General features: G+C 36.2%; 1 non-coding gene across 1 annotated transcript; it reads left to right on the forward strand.

The window, feature by feature from the left end:
- Window positions 1-16884: 16884 nt before the first annotated feature.
- LOC116477425 (U6 spliceosomal RNA) lies at window positions 16885-16986 on the forward strand. The gene has a single exon (XR_004250450.1). It is a non-coding gene; the product is annotated as a U6 spliceosomal RNA (small nuclear RNA).
- The last annotated feature ends 3733 nt before the right edge of the window (window positions 16987-20719 follow it).

Genomic DNA, 20719 nt, shown 5'->3' on the forward strand with positions numbered 1-20719 from the left:
AGATGCTGGATATTAGACCTTTGTCAGATGCATAGTTTGGAAATATTTTCTCTCATTCGTAGGTTGTCTGTTTACTCTGTTGACAGTTTCTCCTGATGTGCAGAAGCCCCCAAGTTTAACTAGATTCCATTTGTCAATTTTTGCTTTTGTTGCGATTGTTCTTGGCACATTCATTATAAAATCTTTGCTTGTTCCTATGTCCTGAATGGTATTCCCTAGGTTGTCTTCCAGGATTTTTATAGTTTGGGGTTCACATTTAAGTTTTTAATTCATCCTGAGTTAATCATTTTCTATTTCTGAGTTATTTCACTTAGGAAAATGGCCTCCAGCCCCATACATTTTCCTGCAAAAGACATGATTTCCATTCTTTTTCATGATTGTGTAGTATTTCATGATGTACATATCTTATTCAAATATGGCTGCAATAAACAGCATACAGGTCTTTTTGATACAGTGATTTCTTTTCCCTTGAATAGATACCCAGTAGTGGGGTTGCTGGCTTAAATGGTAATTATATTTTTAGTTCTTTGAGACATCGCCATACAGTTTTCCATAGACGTTGTACTAATTCACATTCCCACCAAAAGTGTATAAGCTTTCCCTTTTCTCTGCATCCTCACCAACATTTGTTGTTTTTTGACTGTTCAATGATAGCCATTCTGACTGGTGTGAGATGGTATCTTACTGTGGTATTAATCTGCATTTCTCTGATGATTAGTGATGCTGAGCATTTTTTCATATGTTCATTGGCCACTTGTATGTCTTCTTTCAAGAAATGTCTTTTCGTGTCATTTGCGTATTTTTTAATGAATTTTAATTTTAAAATGTTCCACAATGTATGGAACATAATAATTATAGACCTGTGCTGGCTTTCCAATGAGCAATGTATAGTGTTGGTAAGAATATCTGATAATGCTATCTGCAGCTCTTATTTGTTAATGACAGCTGGGCATATCCATGGGATGGTTCCCCTTTTGCAGCCATATCATTTATACTTGAAGTATTTAATAACTCTGCTGGCCCTTACACTGCTGTAACATGTGAACACTTTCAGAATATATACCACAGTTAGGTTTCAAACAACACCAGCCTCATTTCAGCATTTGAACTGTGAATATGAGATTACTACTTCTTCCTCTATATCACTGTGAGAATTCCTAATTCTTATTGTGAGAATTGGCTCTTCCTTTACCTGTGGTTGATAAATGTGTTTCTGAATATGTCTTTTTATCTAAGTAAATTTTAGTAAAGGTCTACATAGGAAAATTCACTACGAAATAATTCAAATACTTTTGGATATTGTGATATCTTTAAAAATCTATTTTTGAACACCTGCTAGTTCTTTAACTTACTTGGAGCTAAATTAATTGCTAAACTATATGCATAATTGTTTTAGCTTGATCCACCTCATTCAAACGAAAATTTTTCTTGGGTAATCATTGTCAGTGGGAGAGAAAAGACCTTTTAGTCTTGTTAAAGTAAACTAAATATAACCTAAGGACTCCATACTTCTATATTTGAGTCCTTGTGGATGAACCGCAACCTAACTTAATAGGTGGACAAGATTGAAACCCTAATTTAGGAGTATGTGCTTGTAACAATAACTGAGTCTTGGCCAATCTCAGCAGCCATACTTCAACCACTCATACACTGCTGAGTGCTCAAACTGTGTTCAAATAAGGTAAACGTCAACCTGTAATCAATCCAGCTGTTTCTGTACCTCACTTCTGATTTCTGTACATCACTTCCTTTTTTTGTCTATAAATTTGTTCTGACCATGAGGCATCCCTGGAGTCTCTCTGAATCTGCTGTAATTCTGGGGTCTGCCCAATTTAGGAATTGTTCATTGCTCAATTAAACCCCTTTAAATTTAATTCAGCTGAAGTTTTTCTTCTAACAGTCTAAATCATGTGCCATGTCAAGGCACCTGAGATTCAGATTTCAACACCATATATAAATCTGAAATTTCTTGATATAACACATGATTTTCCCTCCAGCTTTTGGTATCCCTTTGCCTGATGAATGGGAAAGGGATGTCCTAAGCAGAGGGGTAGCAATTACTGTAGTGAAGAGCAATCCCAAGTTCTGTAGGCAAGGTTAGGTTTGCCACAAAGTTTACCTACCCTTGTACCAGCAGAGAAGTAGTCAAGGATTAGAGAAGTAATGCAATTAAATTATTTTTATTGTGACTGTAGAATAACCAAAACCCTAAAGCTTTGCTTTATTTTTATTATTAACAAAATACACTCTGCTAAAATGATATCTTATCTCAATGACTATAGTCTTTGAGGGATGAAGAGAGGTAGGACTCAGTCAAGCTAAACAATAAGAACCAAAATGATGACCTATTTCCTAGCTCTCTGCTCTCCTGGATAGGCATTTGGATAGTGATGACTTCAGTCTCACCCCTAGCTCTAATTTTTCCTTCTCACTCTACTTGTCAGGGAGTGAAAAGGGGTCTATTCGATGTGCATTGATGGAAAGCTAGAAACTAACTCACAAGGTATGGAAGAGACATTTGAGTTTAAAGGTAGCTATGTTTATATATTCATGAAAGAAGATTAACGAAGGTGAAACAATTAGAATAGTTCATATGGATCATCATTAATAGTTATATTTAATGCAAATGTTTATAGGGTAGACCCATGGAATCAATATAAGCAAACAGGCTACAAGAAAAGAGTATATTTTACAGCGGATATTTTTTAGGATGTATATTGTAATAATTTGTGTGAATTTATTCAGTACATCACAAACAGGAAAGAGTTAAAAGGTAAGCATGTTAAATGCTTGGTTTTCTTATCAACCACAGAATCTCTGGCAACGGCAATCCATCAAATTCAGTTTTAGTTTTCATACTTTTTCTGCAACAAGAAGAGATGGCAGCGTTTTGAAATGAGAAGACTAAAATTTTGAAAATCTTGGAAACAGAAATCCTCTATTTTATAGAAACTATTTTTTTTTCTGGGTAGAGTCATGCTACAGGCACCCTTCCAGGGAGATAGACTTCTTGCCACCCCCAAGAGTATTATTATGAGAGTATATAAATCAACAGACAGCAACAGCTCAGCAAACCTAGAGGTAACCAAGGACATTCTGCGATTACTCAGACTCACCTCCTCTCACTTTAATAAAGCCCACAGGAAAGAGAACTTATTTCTCTCTAAATAAAGTATAAATCCTACATGAGCATTTTTGTTTAGCTAATTGGGTCAGGTGACTCACTCTCAGCCATGTTCCAGAGGGCTGTATTGAAACTCTCCTCCCTAAAACCCATGGAGAGGAGGCACAGCATTTCCCCAGTGGGGTGGGTGTTGCTATCTCCAGTAGTAGGGACAAAGAATGGTGGTCAGACAAAAACCAGGCAATGTCTTCTACAAGTGACAAGTGAGATATGAGCAGCACTGGAAGTAAATAGAAATAAACAAGATCTGAGTCACTTCCATGCACTTGCACATTTTAGATATTTAACATTTATAATATAGATATATAACTATATTAAATTTATAGTGGGTATTAAAATGCAAAGATAAGCAGAATAAAATGCGTACTGTGCCCACTTAAGATTTCAGGAAAAAAAATGGTATCTTTTAGAATGCTACTCAACATGAAGTATCCAGCCTTTCTCAGCCCCAAGTGAGGCAGAAGTTTCAAAGGGACTAACTGGACAATTATTGCAGAAGGTAAATATTGGATCCATTTTATTATAAATAGGAATTGCCCTTGAAGATTCTGAGTGTGATGAGTCATAGTTTTATGACAAAAGTGTTGATCAGTTTGTACATGGAATGAATAGAGTACTCAGGCCATATAGAAGATAGCCAGAACCAAAGGTAAATTATGCTCTTAGGTAGTTTTGTATCACATTTACTTCCTAAGTGTTATTCAGCTTCTTTGGCAGAGGTTTTAAAATTATTTTGTAATAACATGTTCTATTCAGTTTATTTTCCCAGATGAAATCTTACTCAGAAACTCAACATGTAAATAAAACAAAAGGAGAGATATTTGGGTTGAGTGTGGTAGAGAAGAAGGCACTATGCCACTCATCTGGCCCCAGCTTTCTCCTGCCAGCAGCCCCAAGGCTTTTGTGTGAAGTGGGGCTTCAAGGAAAGCAGCTGAAAATCCATCAATCTAGTGGACAAATTCAGTCTCAGAACAAATGAAAGAGCAGGGCTTATAAATGTTAAAATTGTTGTTCTGCCTTATACCAACTTCTAGTCTGAAAATATGATTTTTGGAGTAACTTTTAAATGTGGACAATTTAACTAGCCAAAATTGCCTCAAACACCAAACATGCCACTACAAAACAAGAAGAGCAAATCTCTATGGGAAGGTACAGAAAAAGACATAGAATATCTGGAAAAGAAAATTTCTGCATTAACAACGGATATAACTATGGAAGAGGTGAATGAGCCAAAATTAGGCACTATATCTAACCCTCCAAGAGAAACACAGCTCTCTCAGTGATATATCCACATTAGAAGGCATAGAGAAATTTTGAAATCTCTGCAGAAAGAATGCCAGCTAACAGTTTGTGGAGGTTAAAGAACTGGAGAACAAATTTCCCATATGGAAAGTTTCTTTTGAATCAATTTATTACAGAAAAAGATTTCAAATAGCTTTCTGGGAGAAAAATAAAATAAGTTGTTAAATTTAAATTTAAATAGTTGGTACAAATTTATCATAATGCAATCTCTTTCAGAATAACTACAAAGATCTTATTTACAATCCCCAAAATACAAGCAGCAATTGCTATTCTTACACTGATGTCATTGGAGAATTAAAATATATACAAGAGTAGCTTTCTTAGTCATGTGGCAATTTCTACATGCCTAAGGTAGCAATGGCAATTTCTACATGCCTAGGTAGACCTGGTATTGTTGCAATCTTTCTATTCCTTAGCTTGGCTAAATCCAAGATCTTGTCTCACAACCAGGAAGAATTAAGCATGCGGACACTGGAGAGTGAGTGTAGTCGAATCTATTAAGCAAAAGGAAAGCTCTCAGCAAAGAGGGGATGTGGGGGGTGATTCCCCTACCTGAAAGCAGGAAAGTCCCCCATGTGGCTGGGTCTGGGGCCTCATATGGACTCAGAATAGGGAGTGCATGCTGACTGGCTTGTGCATATGCAAAAAAGGTTAAAGCAAAGACACAAGTCAAAGGTGGACGTGACAGTGTAGAAAACAAATTAGGGAAGGATAGGTATATGTAAAATAGGTGAAGGGTGGGGATCTATGGAGGAAGGTGCACCAAACAGAAAGACATGTTCTCAACCCATTCTGAGGATTTAACTTGTAGCTTGGCTTTCAGGCATTAAACAGTCTACAGCTTGGATGTGGTGTTTCACTGGGGACCCACCCCTATCTGCCTAGGCATCTGAATGCCTCCTGCAACTCTCAGTATCTTGAAGAGGGCTATGAAAAAGCCATTTTAATGGTATCTACTTTGGAATTTGTGAAGACAGTAAATTTATTACTCTCAGAACCCTCATAACAACTTGAAGGTGTCATCTATTCTATCTATTCCTTTTAAAGCCAAATTATACTTATATCATCCCATGAAATAGTCATCTGCTCTAATGAAAATAATTTCAGAGAATCAAACAATCTATGAAAAGGACTTGGATGTTTTCATTCATTCACTTGGCAAACAGACACCAGGCAAAGCTGCCATCTATACATTAGGCCTACACAGTAAATAAAATATAATCTCCATGGAGAATGTACACTCTAGTGTATAAAACAGTTAAAGAGATCATCTCAGCATACTATATGTATTCTGAAAAGCAGTTAAGACATTATGTTTGAAAACACAATTGGCATTTAACGACTCTAAAAGAAAATATTCAAGGAAGGGTTTACCATCTAAACTGAGACTGGGCACATATGTTCGCCATGTGAAGAGTGACTGGAGGATGTTCCAGTGAGAACAGACAAAATATGTAAAAACCTAAAGACAAAAGAGGAAGTGGCATATTGGAAGGTCAAGGACAGTTCAGAGTGGAGTAAAGAGTAAGGGGAGATGCATTAAGATACAAGGCTGGTGAGATGAGCTCAACCTACATAATCAAAGGCATTGAATATTGTGTGAGAAATCTGAGGTATTGTCATGCACACAATGAGAAAAACAAACAAGGCTTTTAAATAGAAAATGTGGTTACTCAGATCTGAGTATAAGAAACATTATTCTAACTTGAAATGTAGGATGGCTTGAAGATAGTACTGAGGACAGAGAAAACTATCCTAATCCGTTTGTTCTTTGTGAGGCAGAACAAATAACAACTTCACAGCAGACAAGATATGAAGTATGAGAGGAGAAACCCAAGATGCCTTCTTGATTTTTGTCCTTTGCAGTGGGTGTCCTTAGATGGAGAATATAGGAGGACTTGGGCTAGATACAAGAGGATGGATTGAGGTTTTTGTTTGTTTGTTGTTGTGGTGGTGGTTTGGAGATGAGGTCTTGCTGTACTGCCTAGGCTGTGTCCAACTCCTCGGCTCAAGGGATCCTCCAACCTCAGCCTGCTGAGTACCTGGGATTACAAGCACATGCCACTGTGCCTGGCTCTGAATTAAGTTTTTAACATGTTGAATTTAGGGTTCCTGGGATTCATCCAGGAGACAATTTGTATGCTTATTATCTTGACTTGTTGAATGCTGCTGTACTATATGAAGTGAGGTAAGAGGAAGAAAAGATTACATAATGAAGATAAATAGTGATGAAAAAGGAGGGCAGTTGAAAAACAAAATACTGAACCAGAAATGTAAAAAAAGACACTTCTCAATGAAATACAATTGTATAATAAGTCCTGCTATTAGTTTTCTCAATTTACAAGATTAAAAACCACAAGCAGCACTTGAATTAACTCCTTGTACAGCTTCATTGTGGGTGTGAACACATGTATGCATACATAGAAGTCAGTGAAGACATGAGTTCACGAAGGACTTTTAGGAGAAGATTTTACACAGAATATCAGAAAGTAATATCAGGCTGTTTACCAACTATAAGACTGGTTATCTTGAACTGATTGGCCCAGTGTCTGTGTTAAGATCTGAAGGACATAGTGTACACCCAAAGCGACTTTTAAACACGTTTCATATTGCATATTATGAGGCTTCTTCTGGAGTTTTTAGCAAAGCAAGGTACAGATTTCTTAAAACCATGATTATTGTGACAAAATTGGTTTTGGTCTATTTTTTTTCTTAACCAATTCACAGAATGCAAACATTATTAGTCTTGAGTTTAATTAACCCCCTCTTTCACGTAATATATAGTAAGAAATTGTTATCAATTGTGACAATGTAAAAGTTAAAATATACATAACAGAAACTGGAAGAGAGAAATGCTGAGAGGAGGAGCAAGAGGTAACTAATATCTACATCTTATGAACTATAGAATTTAAAAATTACTGTTTATAATTAGCAGAAAAAATAGTAAAGGTTAAGAATATTATTTAATGTTTCAAATATAAGGATTCAGGAACAAAATTGATATTATAACTATATGAAAAGGAAGATGGGGTAGCTATAAGTAGGCTAAATCCTCATCTGCCTTGATAAGAACCTAATACAAAATATCTAAAAATTGACAAGAAATTCCTTCCTACACATCATTCACAGATATGCAGGTAATCTTTAGGAGAAAGATCTAGGAATGGAGATTGATGAGGCAATGGGCTATTGTTTTTGTTTAAGTCCTATGCTTGTCAATTGTAGGTGAATATTACTTTGATACAAACATCTAAAAATGTAATATACATACATATATATTATGTATGTTATGTTACCTGGAAGATTTAAAATAGCTACCAGTTTGGCATAACATTTGACCACAGTCATAGCAATGGCATTAATATGTGTGAACAAAGACTGTTTCAATCAGGAAGAACATACATGACAAATATGGCAATGTGCATCTAACCAAGTCAAGGGAAAAGCCAGCCTTGGCCAATAGATATGAGGAAGAAAGATCAAAATATATTGTCTGAGGAACTGCTTAAGATCACATACACCCTATGTTCACATTTCACACTTACCAGGCACTTTTTGTTCATAATCAGACTTGCCATTCAAGCTAGCCTATAGGAGAGAAAGCTTGTCATGTTAAAACAAGTATTCTGATCTGTGTAGAGTTTTATTTTCCTATAAATTAATAATTTAGTTTTTGAGATTATACTTCAGTGTCTGGAGAGAGCCTTGTTGTTGTTAAGTAAATTATCATAGAACTCTTAGAAAGCCAGTGGCTATCTTCTGGTAATTCCCGGGCTTTACAACACTTGTCTTTCTACCTTCAACAGTTTAAAACTAGGCCTTCTTTTTTGTTTTTAGATCAGCACACATTCTTTGCTTCCGTCCAACTTCCTTGTTGTCTACAGTGTTACGCGTCATTCATTTTTAATAGTCCATATAGAATTGGTACTCTAAGAAACAGGGAATAGTTCTTAGGTTACAACCTCAGTGACTTTGGAGTTGCTCTTAACTTTTAATAAAAAACTAAATAGGAAAATACAACCAGACACAAAATCAAATGTGACATATCTGAGTTTTAAAGAAAGGTCCCTCTAGGCAAATCTGTCACTCAGAAGTTTCTGTAATCAGACGGTGATTTCCTATGAAACTAATGAAGCTTCTCTCTAGGGCACCTCACTAGACGAGGCCCTTGCAATGCCCTAGGAGGCTCCTTTGCAACATGTTCACGTAATCACTAGTTTTTCTAAAACTTTCAAACATAAGATATTTTAATGGCAATCGGTTAGACTGCTGTCTCTTTCTTTTCTGACTTCATCCCCATTACAAATCCCCTGAGGTCCAATAGAAATGGATTAGCCATGGATGTTTTAGAACCTGGCTAAGAGAAAGTTAAATTGGAGATATATTCTCTTGTTCCTAATCTACTTAAGTTTCACAGTTTTTATATGTATACTTAAGTTGTTGTTGACCCATCAGGCATCACTGAAATTAATGTATATTTCCAGAGATTATAATTTGATATGAATATGCCCTCTGATTTTCAGCACAGAATATTCATAGATAATGGAGGAGAAATAGATTTGAAATATATGGAGCAACAAGCTAGTCTATGGAAAATTCTTCTAATTATCAGACATGTAAAATTATAAGAAAATGATTCAGTTCTCATTGACACCAATCAAAATGAAAGTTCTATTCCTTCAAGAATATTCTCAATAATATTGCATAATTATAAAAACATGTTTTTCGGCATTCTTCAGAATAGAATTTATTAGAATACCTGCATTTGTAGGGCACAAACCAAGAGCAGTACTACAGATAGTAAGTATATCTTGTATAATCACATATTGAATGTGTCCCAGCTATTAACAGTAAAAAAAAAAAAAATTTCCAATCAGATAAGCTAAAAGAAAATTATCTTTCTGTTGTGGGAAGTCAGGGACCCCAAACGGAGGGACCGGCTGAAGTCATGGCAGAAGAACGTGGATTGTGAAGATTTCATGGACATTAGTTCCCCAAATTAATACTTTTATAATTTCTTATGCCTGTCTTTACTGCAGTCTCTAAACATGAGTTGTGAAGATTTCATGGACACTTATCACTTCCCCAATCAATACCCTTGTGATTTCCTATGCCTGTCTTTAATCTCTTAATCCTATCAGCTGAGGAGGATGTATGTCACCTCAGGACCCTGTTATAATTGCATTAACTGAACAAATTGTACAGCATGTATGTCTGAGCAATATGAAATCTGCGCACCTTGAAAAAAGAACAGGATAACAGCAATTGTTCAGGGAATAAGAGAGATAACCTTAAAGTCTGACAGCAGGTGAGCTGGGTGGAACAGAGCCATATTTCTCTTCTTTCAAAAGCAAATGGGAGAAATATCGCTGAATTGTTTTTCTCAGCAAGGAACATCCCTGGGAAAGAGAATACGCACCTGGGGGTATAGGCCTATAAATGTCCCCCCAGGTGTGGCCGTCTCCTGTGGTCTGTAGACTGCAGGGTTGAAATAGACCCCAGTCTCCCATAGTGCTCCCAAGCTTATTAGGAAGAGGAAATTCCTGCCTATTAAATTTTTGGTCAGACCGGTTGCTCTCAAAACCCTGTCTCCTGATAAGGTGTTATCAATGACAATGGTGCCCAAAACTTCATTAGCAATTTTAATTTTGCCCTGGTCCTGTGGTCCTGTGATCTCGCCCTGCCTCCACTTGCCTTGTGATATTCTATTACCTTGTAAACTACTTGATGTCTGTGACCCACACCTATTCGCACACTGCCTCTCCTTTTGAAACTCCCTAATAAAAACTTGCTGGTTTTTGCGGCTTGTGGGGCATCATGGAACCTACTGACATGTGATGTCTCCCCCAGATGCCCAGCTTTAAAATTTCTCTCTTTTGTACTCTGTCCCTTTATTTCTCAAGCCAGCCGATGCTTAGGGAAAATAGAAAAGAACCTACGTGACTATCGGGGTAGCATCCCCGATATCTTTCTATAGTTTTCATAGAGGATATTACAAATTTATTTGTTTTACAATGAGGATATCAAAGGGCATGGAACTAAATACATAGGAAACAGTATTATAGAACTTTGTGAGGCCATTAATTAATAAAATGTTACCAACCTTCAAAAAGGTCATTGACCCTAATGGGCCCTTTCCCTGCTCAGCGTTGTTCACACCAATAAAACAAGACCAGGTTCAGTAAAGCAGAACAGAAACTTTATTCATTGATCGAGGAAAGAAGAAAGTGAGCTTACACTCAAAGCACTCTCTCTCTGGGGGGTAAGGTAAAGGGAGATTTTAAGAGCTTTTAAGGCAGGTAGGAGGAGACTGGGGGCAGGATTCAGGAACAGAGGTGGGACATTCCAGAGAGAGTTGAAGTGTAGCAGTTTAGTTGTTTCCTTTGTGCCTCACACGACATGTGCCTAGCAAAGTGTATCCCTTCCCACTGCATGGGGATTTAGTCTGGTAACAAGGCAAGCATTCAGGTTAGGGTAGCACTACAGAGCTCATTTCTCACCTTGTGGCTAGTTTGTTGTTGTCAGCATCTGGCCTTCATTGCTATAAGCAAGCAGAAATGTGTGCACAGGTTAATTTCACAGGTTTAGGGGCTTTTTGAAAGAATTGAAGTCATGCTGCAGTGACAAATGTAGCAAGTTCTATTTTGGGATTTCTAAATATTTATAGAATATGTAAGCTTTATAAAATTTTAAGTTATGCTTTCTTTATCCTAAAGAAATGTTTATATTTGTACCTAAATTTGAATTTTAAAGTTTGGATTCCTCTTATTAAAGAGGGCCCTCAACAACTGTGTAAACTTTAGCCCAGAAAACCTGGGAATCTACACCTGCATGTACAATAAAACTTAGAGTAATCTCTGAAAATGCAAAGTTAAAGGGTATTCTGTGCACATGGTGTTATCAGCCTTACATTATATGTCCACCAAGAAGGCTTTTCTTTTTATTTTATTTTATTATTATTATACTTTAAGTTTTAGGGTACAGATGTGCAGGTTTGTTACATATGTATCCTTGTGCCATGTTAGTGTGCTGCACCCATTAACTTGTCATTTAGCATTAGGTGTATCTCCTAATGCTGTCCCTCCCCCCTCCCCCCACCCCACAACAGTCCCCGGAGTGTGATGTTCCCCTTCCTGTGTCCATGTGTTCTCATTGTTCAATTCCCACCTATGAGTGAGAACATGTGGTGTTTGGTTTTTTGTCCTTGTGATAGTTTACTGAGAATGATGATTTCCAGTTTCATCCATGTCCCTACAAAGGACATGAACTCATCATTTTTTATGGCTGCATAGTATTTCATGGTGTATATGTGCCACATTTTCTTAGTCCAGTCTATCGTTGTTGGACATTTGGGTTGGTTCCAAGTCTTTGCTATTGTGAATAGTGCCACAATAAACATACGTGTGCATGTGTCTTTATAGCAGCATGATTTATAGTCCTTTGGGTATACACCCAGTAATGGGATGGCTGGGTCAAATGGTATTTCTAGTTCAAGATCCCTGAGGAATCGCCACACTGACTTCCACAATGGTTGAACTAGTTTACAGTCCCACCAACAGTGTAAAAGTGTTCCTATTTCTCCACATCCCTTCCAGCACCTGTTGTTTCCTGACTTTTTAATGATCGCCATTCTAACAGATTAAATACATGCATTTATCACCAACCTCTCTGAAAATACTACTACAGTTACAAAGAGTTAATAAGATATTAATCTAGGAAGACAATGAGAAAGTAAATCTCAGTAAACACAAATTTTTAGAAGCAAAGGGTCATATCAGTAACTATGAAGAGCAGAGACAGATGTTACTTAGGAGCTTAGGGGTACAAAAGCCAAGAAATTTAGAAATGCACATCTCAGAACCTTGCAAAATCTCAAGAATTAGAAATACAAGGAGTGCAATAATTGGAACTACAAAAAAGGAAGACATACTGTGGTTTCAAAACAGAACGATTGGCAGAAGAGCTTTATAGGGTGCAGTTGGGCTTCTGGATCACTTAAATAGCCAAGCAATTCTTCCCTACTCTGAGAAGCCTAGTGATTCACTCTATAATGAGGCAGAATCCAATGCCTCGAGTCAAGACACTAGGCAGAGCTAAGCAAAAGATACCAGAATCAATACTAGTATTGTAGTACTAAAGGATTCTGTCTGGCCAAGTCACTCCTCAACTATTAGAAAAATAAAATCAGACATTCTCAAGTAAACAGGATTACAGCATCCATGAGCTTTGTTCATAAAACTACTAGCCAATGAAATCTAGCTAAGAAAGAATGAAGTGAAATAAACTAGGAAAGACAAAGCTACTCAGACATGAGCTTAAAAATTAATTTAAATTTTGAGACAAAGCTAAACCCATGTGGTTATTATGCACACATTAGAAAATAAAATTGAAATAATAATACTATTTTCAGTTCAATATTCCAAAGTTATCTCAAAATCAAGTGCAGCCTACATGGCAATCTGGATAAAATTATCAGACTCTCTGACCTTTTTTTTTTTTTTTTTTTTTTTTTGAGACGGAGTCTTGCTCTGTCTCCCAGGCTGGAGTGCAGTGCATGATCTCGGCCCACTGCAAGCTCCGCCTCCTGGGTTCATGCCATTCTCTTGCCTCAGCCTCCCGAGTAGCTGGGACTACAGGTGCCTGCCACCACACCTGGCTAATTTTTTTTTTTTTTTAGTAGACATGGGGTTTCACCGTGTTAGCCAAGATGGTCTCAATCTCCTGACCTTGTGATCTGCCCACCTTGGCCTCCCAAAGTGCTGGGATTACAGGCATGAGCCACCGCGCCTGGCTCTCTGAGCTTTTTTAACTGAGATGTTATTTAATGCTGTTCCACGGCATTTATGTTTCTATCCAGTGGAAAATGTGGTAGATAATTATTTAGATGTCTAGTAGACCATGATCTCCTACTCTAAATTCTGCCCTCTTGAGTTCCTATGGTTACACAGTTCTCTCTGTCCTACATGGCCCTATCTCACAGACAGAGCTGATTGAATATGAATTCATAATAAACCCAACTAGACCAATCAAATCCTCTGCCCTGTTGCCTGGAATTGAGACACTGATCCTGTGGCTGAAGATATGTACTATCGGAACTTGCATTGTGACCAAATAGAATTCTAGTTCATAGAAATAAATCAGTAACATAGATATAAGGAGGTAAGAGACTGTCTTAGTAGAAACTAAAAAGTGTGGCTGTTTAGATTCCTGTTTTATGTCCTTCCTAAAGCCTAATGTACTTTCTGCTTTAGGCTTCCATGAGACACTAGAGTACACTTATAATAATTTCTCCTCTTTTACTTAAGCTCTTAAGTGGGTTTCAGTTATTTGCAGTCAAAATAGCCTTAAAGGCAACGGAAATTAGTATAAGAAATGACATTATAATTAACAGTTCCAAATAAAACCATTAAACTGGATAAATTAAAGTGAGTTCTGGGTTGGGGGGCAATGATGACTCCTCTATCAAGGAATAGGAAAATAGCAATTTGGTTTGGCAATAACAAAATAGTTCAGCTATCATTATCTTTGGCTATTCGGTCTGTATTTTCATAAAAAGTGAAGCTTTAAAGGATGTGATCGCCCACTTAAAGGTATCAGAGTATCTTTAAGATTTAAGACAAGAAATTACATAGACCAAGAGGAAAGCAGGGATAGCAATTTAAGACTACTGTCTTTCCAATCGATAAATTATGTGTCCTGCCAAAATGGCAACAACCAAATTATTTGAATAATCATATATCTCCAAATTAGGCTGATGTCCTTATTGAATACTAATATTGATAATGGGATATGTACAACTAACTAAGGTAATGGAAAGAATTCATTATCCATGTGCTCCTTCATGAGCTAGAGAATGGCCTTCTATCGCGTGCCATACCACAGCTCCAACTTAACACATTTGCAAATATCTTCAAAACATAATCTGGATTTTATGATTTAGGCTTAATACACATGAGCAGATTAAGGAATTGTGCTCTGCTGGTCATTGTTTTTCTTCTGGGCTTTAAGACTAAAGCCATTAAGTAGATAAAAATGGAGTCAGGATTCCAGGATAAGACGTGGATAAAAATAATAAACCAAGTTCTGACAGCTCAGCCAAGCAAATCCATTAAGCACCGTGATGCAACAAGTTATCTGGCTTGGTTTACTGCAAATACAGTTTCTAAAACCAAACAATATAAACAAAGATTTTATCGAAGTCTGCAGGAATGTTGACGTAAAAAAAAAAAAGACCAATAATTTTTTAAAAGAAAACTCTCTGTATCTCAGCACTTTGGGAGGCCGAGGTGGGTGGATCACAAGGTAAGGAGATGGAGAGTGGTGGGCGCCTGTAGTCCCAGCTACTCGGAGTGGCTGAGGCGGGAGAATAGCGTGAACCCGGGAGGCGGAGCTTGCAGTGAGCAGAGATAGCGCCACTGCACTCCAGCCTGGGCGACAGAGCGAGACTCCGTCTTAGAAAAACAACAAAAAAAAAAAAAAAAAAAGAAAAAGAAAAAAGAAAAGAAAACTCTGAACCTGAACAACAGAACATAAATGACTCAAATCAATATGGGAAACTCAGCTAAAGTAAGGTTTTTTTTTTTTTTTTTTTTTTTAAGTCAGGACTACAAAAGATGCTGGCAGAGCCAGACTGGATTTCTACGCATTATGAACAGCCTCGTTATGAGAATCCGCCCCAGTACTCCCTTCAGGGTATCTCTGAAGGACATCAGATATAGAAGTTATACCAGTAGGCAGAACTCGGGCCAGCTAGAATTCTTAACTGCTCATTCTACAGGATAGAAAATGAATCAACAGACTCAAAAGTCTATGACATTAACTGGTCAGCCCCTCTCCCTCAGATTACAACATGCCTGCCCTTAGATCCCAAATCTATCTCAGAAGAAGAATATTTCGGTATCACCAATATGATGAGACACAGTGAAAAGGCATATTAAATAAACTATACTGTTTATTCAATTCTATTTTATCCCTGACTGTTATCATTTTAAATTGTTATAAAAATAAATTCTGAAAATAAAGAAACATTATGATTGCCATTTCGTGGAGAAGCAGATTAATATGCTCTCAGGTTGGCCCTTCACTAATCATTTTAGCTACTCTGTAGCTTTGACCTTCTCATAGCAGCCACAGACCACAGGAGGTTCAAAACACAAAAGGCCAGAGGCAGCAAAAGCATAGAGTAATGAGAGTAGAGCAACAGTCAGAGCTTTGGTACCTCACAGAGAGCAAAGCTGTCCTCAGGGTATAAGTAATCAAGAGCAAGCATTTTACAGGGTATTTTAGAGAGAAGTAAAAGCTTTTTGGTAAGGCAGTTATAAAAACTCAAATTCAAATGAATGCTGAGCAAAGGCACAGGCAAAGACTAGAATTCTCGTGCAAATTACAGTTGCAAGAAAACATCTGGAGCCGACTGACAGAGGACTAAAATACTGTGGAATAAAAATGGGAAGAATGCAGAAGACAGTCAGTCAGTGGAAACTGGGAGAAGAAACATGGAAATTAAACATGTAACAAAAACTGTTCCCATATCTATATTGTCTGATAATTTTTATTAATTTTATTATAAGAAAATGGAAGTATCAGTACATGCTGCTGAGAATCCATAATTATAAAACAAAAACTGAACAATTTTAGTCTAGTATTGCTATATGTATTTTTTGTTATATAGAAGACATTTTTATTGTCTTATGCTAACTTTAACAACCCCTCCATATATTCATCAAAGTTCTGATCCTTAGAAAACACAAAATAGGTGAGCAAATCAATTTGGTTTTTAACAAGGCTTGTTATCTGGGTGGCCAACAAATAATTTGAAAACATAGAATTTTCATTAGAAATGGATTTTTGCTTGTATAAATGTTCCCAATACCAATATTCTGGACTTTCTTGTCAATTCAGTAAGACGAAGGAAGGCTAAGCAGAAATATTGAAACATAATACTGAAAAGGAAGAGACAATGATATTTGTAGAAAATGCTGCTGAAGAACTGACTCATGAAATATTTCAGGGGTGCAATTGGCAATATGGCAAAAAGAATACTTAAAATATGCAATCTCTTTGAGGCAATAATTCTAGTTCAAGAAATTTACTTGAAGAAAATAACCAGAGATGTGAGAAGATGTGTGTGTGTGAAGAATGTTTACAACAACTTCATTTCTCTGGTTAAAGAAAATAGAGTGCTCACTTTAGCAGCACATATACAGATAATCTTTGATTTATGGTGGTTTATCTTGTGGTTTTTCAGCTTTACAATAGCGTAAAAGTGATAAACATTTGGTAGACACCATACATATTTCACCATCCCTAAATAAAGTAGCCAGCCATTGCTTTCAGTCATCTGCATATTTCAACATAATACTTTCTACTTACGATGGATTTATTGGAAAGTAACTCCATTGTAAGCCAAGAAGCATTTGTACTAAAATTGGAATGACAGAATATTAACATGGTCCCTGCACAAAGATGACATGAAAATTTGTGAAGCTTTCCATATTTTTCAATCCAAAGAGTTCATCAAGACAAGTAATAATCAAATTATTAAAAATAAAGACAATTTTGAAAGCAGCAAGAGATAAGAAGTGCATTTCATACAATGGTATTTTAATACCACTATCAGTGGACTTCGCAGTAGAGACCTTGTAAGGCAGGAAAGAGTGGGATGAAATATTCAAAACCTGTCAACAAACCTGTCAACCAAGAATACCTGGCAAAGCATTCTTTTGGAAATGAGGGAGACAATGGTAGCATCTTACAAAATAAGATGTTTACAAGATGTGCACAATAGCAAAACCAGCATTTTGACATTTATACAGTAAAGATACAGAAAATTTCCATCACCAGAAAGATCCCTTGTGTTGTCCACCTTCCCATCTACTCCTCTCCCCTCTTCCATTCCCCACCCCTGGCCACTACTAACCTGTTATTTATGTTTATAATTATGTCATTTTAAGAACATTATATAAGAAGAATAATATAACGTCCAATCTTTGGGGATTGGCTTTTTTCACTCAGCATAACTCCCTGAAGATTCATACAATTTTCTGCATGTATCAATAGTTCATTTCTTGTATTGCTGAGGTAGTCCATGTTATGGATGTATCAGTTTGTTTAACCATATGCCCATTGAAGGATGGCTGAATGTTTTTCAGGTTTTCTGGTTCTGGTGAATAAAGTTGCTACAAACATTAAAACAAGAAAAAAGAAATGAGGAAAAAATAAAAACATTCTCCGGTAAACAAAAGTTAAGCGAGTTTATCACCATTAGGCCTGCCTTACAGGAATTGCTAAAGGGAGTTCTTTAAACTGAAACAAAAAGCTTCTAATAAATAACATAAAAGTTATAAATGCACAAACACAATGGTCTAAGTAATACAGAGCAATAATCAGAATGCTCTAGGACTATAATGTTAGCATATAAAATGATTTTATTCTTAGTACAGGGGTAAAGGACAAAAGCATTAATAACTACTGTTGAAATAAATTGTTGAGGAATACACACTATAAAAAAAGATGTAATTCAGACATTAAAAATGAAAATTGTGTGTGGGGGGAAGTAAAAGTGTAGATTTGTTGTATGCGAAATTTGCTCACTCTTAGCTTGAAATAGATTGTTATAAGTAGAAGATATTCTATGTAAGCCTCATGGTAAACAAAAACCAAAAAGTCTATTGGAGACACACAGAAAAATAAAAAAGATTCAAAACTACAACTACAGAAATTTATGAAACCACAAAGGAAGAAAGCAACAGAGGAAGAAACAAAGTATCTCCAAAAACCCAGAAAACAATTAACAAAATTGTGAACAGTAATTCCTTACTATTGGCAGTAGTGAGTCCTTACCTATCAATAAGTACCTTGAATGTGAATTGATTAAATTCTCCAATAAAAGGACATACAGTAAATGAATGTATAAAAAAAATAAGACCCAACTATACACTGCCTACGAGAGACTTACCTCACTTTTTAGGATACACATAGACTGAAAATGAAGGATTGAAAAAAGATATTCTATGCAAATAAAAACCAAAATAATGCAAGGCTAGTAATACTTAGCAAAAAATTAAAGAGGATAACTACTTCCAAACTTTATTTATTTATTTAAAGACAGAGTTTCACTCTTGTTGCCTAGGCTGGAATGCAATGGCACAATCTTGGCTCACTGCAACCTCTGCCTCCCGGGTTCAAGTAATTCTCCAGCCTCAGCCTCCTGAGTAGCTGGGATTACTGGCATGCGCCACCATGCTCGGCTAATTTTGTATTTTTAGTGGAGACGGGGTTTCTCCATGTTGGTCAGGCTGGTCTCAAACCCAAATTGTTTTTTAATAAGGCCAGCATCACTCTGATACCAAAGCCAAACAACGATATAAAAGGAAAGAAAACTACAGGCCAATATCCTTGATGAATATAGACACAATTCTCAACAAATTAGTAGCAAGCCAAACTCAGCATCACAAAGGATCACTTATCATGATCAAGTGAGATTTATTTCTGGGATGCAAGGATGGTTTAGCATTCACAAATCAATAAATCTGATACACCACATTAACAGATTGAAGGACAAAAAGTTATATAATCACCTCTTTAGATGCAGAAAAAAAATTGAAAAAATTCAACATCCTTTCATGACAAAAACACTCAGCAAATTAGGTATACAAGGAAAGTCCTTCAACACAATGAAGGCCATATATAATAAGCTCACAGCTAACATTATACTTGATGAAAAATTGAAACCCTTGTCTCTAACAACAGCAACAAGACAAAAATTCCACCTCTTGCTACTTCTATTGAGCATTGTAATGGAAGTCCTGCTTAGAGCAATAAGCCAGGAGAAAGAAATAAAAGGCATCTAAATAAAAAAGAATTAAAACCATTGCTACTTGCTGATGGAATGATCTTATATACAGAAAAAGCTGAAGTCTATAACCAAAAACTGTTATAACTAATAACAGATTTGGTAAAGTTGCAGGATACAAAATTAACACACAAAAATCAGGAACATTTCTCTACACTAAAAATGAACTTTCCCAAAAAGCAATCAAGAGAACAATCACATTTACAATAGCTACAAAAAAATCAAATACTTAGGAATAAATGTAACCAAGGAGATGAAAGACCTTTACATTGAAAACTATAAAACATTAATGAAAGAAATAAATGAAGACAAAAATAGACTGAAAGATAGCCCATGCTTATGGATTGGAAGAATTAATATTAAAATGTTCACACTATCCAATGCAATCTATAGATTTAAATGTAATCCTTACCAAAATTCCAATGTCATTTTCCATAGATATAGAAAAAGCAATTTTAAAATTCATATGGATCCAAAAAAATCTCAAATAGCCACAGCAATCATAAGCAAAAAGAACAAACCTGGAGGCATCACATCACCTGATGTCAAGCTATACTACAAAGTGGTGGTAATTAAAAGAGCATGGTGCTGGTACAAAAATAGACACATTGACCAGTGAAAACAGACTGAAGAGCCCGGAAATGAACCCATACAATTACAGTCAATTCATTTTTGACAAAGGTACAAAGAAAATGCAAAGGGAAGAGGACAGTCTCTTCAATCAATGATGTTGGGAAAAGTGGACATTCATATGTAAAAAAATGAAAGCGGACCTTTACCTCACACCATATATGAAAATAAGCTCAGAATGTTTCAAAGACTTAAGCATAAGGCCTGAAACTGTAGAACTATAAGAAGAAAACATAGGGGAAAAGTTATTCAACATTGGTCTGGGCAAAGATTTTTTAGATTTGACTTCAAAAGCACAGGCAACAAAAAAATAGACAAATGAGAATAAAAACCTTCTGTGTGGCAAAGAAAAAAAATTGATAGAGTTGAAAGATAACCTATCGACAGAAATAAAATATTAGCAAATCATACATTTGGTAAGGGATTAATATTCAAAATATGTAAAGAATTCAATCTATAGAAAGAAAACAATCTAATTAAGGGAAAGGAATCTGAATAGACATTTCTCAAAAGACAGCATACAAATGGCTAACAGATATATGAAAAAAGTCTGCGACATGACTAATCATTAGGGAGATGCAAATTAAAACCACAATGAGATATCACCTTACACCTGTTAGAATGGCCATTTTCAAAAATATGAAAAATAAGTGTTGGTGAGAATGTGGAGAAAAGAGAATCCTTGTTCACTGTTGGTGGGAATGTAAATTGGTAGAGCCATTATGGAAAACAGCTTGGAGGTTCCTCAA

Source organism: Hylobates moloch, unplaced genomic scaffold (genome assembly GCF_009828535.3).
Source record: "Hylobates moloch isolate HMO894 unplaced genomic scaffold, HMol_V3 SCAFFOLD_2, whole genome shotgun sequence".
NCBI classification, from domain to species: Eukaryota; Metazoa; Chordata; class Mammalia; order Primates; family Hylobatidae; genus Hylobates; species Hylobates moloch.